The 3,949-nt window shown below is 38.5% G+C and overlaps 1 pseudogene across 1 annotated transcript; it reads left to right on the top strand.

Annotated features, from left to right (window-relative positions):
• Nucleotides 1-1,640: 1,640 nt before the first annotated feature.
• On the top strand, nt 1,641-2,088 carry LOC307100745 (large ribosomal subunit protein uL23-like; annotated as a pseudogene). Its single transcript has one exon. The product of its transcript is annotated as a large ribosomal subunit protein uL23-like (transcript).
• The last annotated feature ends 1,861 nt before the right edge of the window (nt 2,089-3,949 follow it).

The raw sequence follows: 3,949 nt of genomic DNA, 5'->3' as shown, positions 1-3,949 counted from the left end.
AGACGCAATTCTCCTGGTATCCTAAAGACTCGCTGGAAGGTCATGCTATTTTGCTAATTCAGTAAAACATAATTGCACTGCAGAAAGCTGGTTCATTTTTAATTCCTCTACAGATATGCAAAGTTCTTGCAATTTAAATTGCTTAAATGCCAGGGTATTTACACATACATTCCTCAGTGCTGTGTCCACATCTGTACAAAGGCTCTGGTCCTGGGCTTTACACTGGAGAAGTTCTTGTTAATATGCACAGTCTACAGCCAATGGCAAAATTGGTCTCCCTTCCCTGGGTCCAAGCCCTTGTGCGCTATTGCCAGGGTGTGTGGGAGGCAGACAAGTGATGGCAGAATTGAGTTCCTTTCAGAGCTGCTTCATTGCATAACATCGGGGGTGCTTCTGACATCAGAGTCTGTGTGAAAGGTGTTCCCTGGAATTATGCCAGGCACAACCTGTGAGGCCACACATGGCAACCCTGGTCCCTGTAATGGGAATCAAGGCCAGGTCTCATACATTCTTTATAATCAAAACATTAATTGTGATTATTTGATAATGTCACAACTAACAAAATATCATACCTTAAAAACAAATAACTTGAAACTCCTGTAACTATATTTTATAATTACTGTCTTTATCAAAATCTATGACTTCTCTATACAACAAGTAATCTAACAGATAATATACATAGGCTCCCAGTATTTAATATAAATCAGTTGTTTTGTTTATAAATGCCAACCTGGTGTCAGCTTAAGTGCTACAAAATATGGATTTTAGGCCTCCCACAGATCCTCCTGAGTCCTATCTGTTTTCAAAAATCTCCCTAGAAGATCTACCTTCTGTGGTTATGCATTTCAATAAGTCACATTTCTTCAGGTTGCAATTTCTTCCTGTTCTATAACAAAATTCATCCTTTTACCACTAACGGCATTTTCTGTGTGTGTGGTGGGGATGTAAGTAAGCTTGTATTTGTCTGTATGTTTCAAATACATGTATGTGTATTACACTGCACTCCCTAGGACGGGTAGTAACGATATGCCAATAGCAATGAGCAAATCGATTGCCCATTCCTGGCTCCTGCATATCATTCTCCAGTGAAACTAGGGCTGCATGAAGAGCCGTCTGAATCCAGATCTGAGGAGAAAAAGTACAAGATGATCCTAGGACATCTTTTTATACCAGAAAGCAAGGAAGTACTCAAAGAATGACAGAGACAGATGTCAGAGCTTGAAGCAGCTTCCACTGCCAAACCAGGAAAATTTGAGTATTAGAATGAATATTCAATGGTAGTGATGGATTTTATAATCCATTGAATAAAATAGGAGACCATAAGTCCATGAATGAATAAATTAAATGTACAATGATGAATGAGACATTTACATAGTTTCAAAGTAGGTCCCCTCAAAAATACTCATTAATTATGAAGGGAGAAAAAGTAATTTTTCAGAGGAGAAGCCTGAAAAGCACCACCTACATCAAGTGATCCAAGTGAAGATTGTCAGCAATAAGATATATCAAAATTGTGTGCCACCTAATAAAATATAATGAGAAGAACACAGCATCACATCCACAACACTCTTAACAAATGTGAAATAACATCAAACAAACCCATACTGAAGGGCATTCTAAAGAAATGGCCTGGCCTTTTTACAAAGATGGCACCAAAAGCTAAGAAGAAAGCCCTGCCCCTCCCAAAGCTGAAGCCAAAGCAAAGGCTTTGAAGGCAAAGAAAGCAGTGCTGAAAGGCGTCCACAGCCACACACACAGAAAAGAAGATCCGCACGTCACCCACCTTCTGACAGCCAAAGACACTAAGGCTCAGGAGGCAGCGTAAATATCCTCGGAAGAGCGCACCTGAGAAACAAGCTTGACCACTATGCCATCATCAAATTTCCCCCGACTACCGAGTCAGCCATGACGAAGACAGAAGACAACAATACACTTGTGTTCATTGTGAATATCAAGGCCACAGATCAAACAGGCTGTATGACATTGATGTGGCCAAGGTCAACACCCTGATCAGGCCTGATGGAGAAAAGACTACTGGCTCCTGACTATGATGCTTTGGATGTTGCCAACAAAATTGGGATCATCTAAACTAAGTCCAGCTGCCTAATTCTAAATATAAAAAATTTACACTGTAAAAAATAAAAATAAAAAGGGAAATGGCCTGAAATCTTCAAATATATCAAGGTCATGAAAGTTAAGGAAAGTCTGAGAAACTATTCAGACTGAGAGAGACAACGGAGATATGACAATTATATGTAACACATGATTCTGAAATGGATATTCTTCTATCACAAATACTATTGAGACAATTGGCATAACTAAGGACTACAAAAGAGTAATGTATCAATATTAATCTCCTCCCTTTGATTATTGTTCTGTGGTTATATAAAGAAATTTTCTGTAGAAAATACACATCAGAGTATTGGGGGCCATAGCAATAGGGCATCAGATTGGCAACTTACTCCCAAATGGTGCAAGAATAAAATTCTTTGTATGGTGGTACTTCCAACATTTCTATAAGTTTGTTTCAGAAATGTAAAAATGTCTTTAAAAATCAACTAGATATAAAGAACAGAATAGAGAAAATTGGCAAATTTTGAAAACAGATGGTATATTAGATAATAATATTGAATTGATGTTAAGTTTCCCAAATGTTATCTTTGTACCATGATTATAAAAGAGAATGTACTGTTACACTGTAAATCAGAAGACGCCTTAATCAATAAGCCAAATTTATTTGGAGTCCTGTTCATTTCGATAGCACTAGCGGGCCCAGAGGAAATCTTGCTTCTCAAATTCTGGGGCCCAATATGGTGGAAGTCTTTCCTATTTATATGTTTTTCAGCTCTTTGTTTTCCAAATTTGGAATGAGACTTTCGGACCTTCTGAGGAAAAGTCCTGTGTGCTAGGACAGGGCCGTGAGACCATATCTCAAAGCCTGGCCTGGCGCCAGCACTGACAACTCTGTCTGGGGCATAGTTTATGGCCTCTCTGGAATGGGGAGTAGTCTTATTTTTCCCTATTATTTAAGCAAGCAAACATTTACAGATGCCAGAATAGCAGGGTTAAATTTTAAACAGCAGTTTTTACCCAAGATGGAGGTTACTATGCTTCAGTACTTGCTAAGGAGATAGACACTGAAGTATTTTAAGTTAAAGTAGTATAATATCTGTAATTTACTCTCAAATGTTTAGAAAAAGTATTAATAATAATAATGCATATATATCCATTATACTATTTTGGAAATTATTTAGGTTTGAAATATTTTCAAAAGAATTTGTAAAATAAAATAGAACAAAACAAAATAAAAAGTCACATGGACCATGGTTTCCAACCTTAGCTACATATGTGAATCCCCAGGGAAGCCATATAAGCTAAAGACTCCTGACATACATTCCAATCTTATAAATCAAAATTGCCGAGTTTTCAATGTTTCTCAGAGGGTTGACTGCATCTCATCCACTGACCATCATCAGGGACCCACTAATCTGTTCTGTCTCCCTCATTTTACAAATGAAGAAAGTGAGGCCTCAAGAGGTTAAGGGACTTGTTAAGGTCACACTTGACAGGTAGTGGCCAAGAGAAGACCAGAATCCAGCTCTTCTGACTCCTGTGTTCAGTGTTCTTTGATCGCAATTCATAAATGGTTGACTCCCAGTAGGGTTGATTTTTCTTTTTAAATCTTGATCTTCAAAGGCTTCTCAACTTAAAATGCCGTTGTGTTCGACCCCAACGCTTCCTGTGGAGCCCTGCAATGCAGCTGTGACCATCCTCAGAGCTCGGGGCTAAATTGGAGACCTAGTCTTTGAAAACACAGACACGGGCTTGTAATCCTTCTTTTCAAGTCAAAAAACTCAGGTCTTTTCATGTTTGCTGGAGTTTATGGGTTTCAACCCTTAAGCAAATAAAAGCAGTTGGAGGAAAGAATTGGGGGAAGCAGGTAAAGAGC

The sequence above is a fragment of the Cnephaeus nilssonii genome (assembly GCF_951640355.1).
Source record: "Cnephaeus nilssonii genome assembly, chromosome: 5".
NCBI lineage: Eukaryota > Metazoa > Chordata > Mammalia > Chiroptera > Vespertilionidae > Cnephaeus > Cnephaeus nilssonii.
This window is presented reverse-complemented; position numbering and strand designations above follow the sequence as displayed.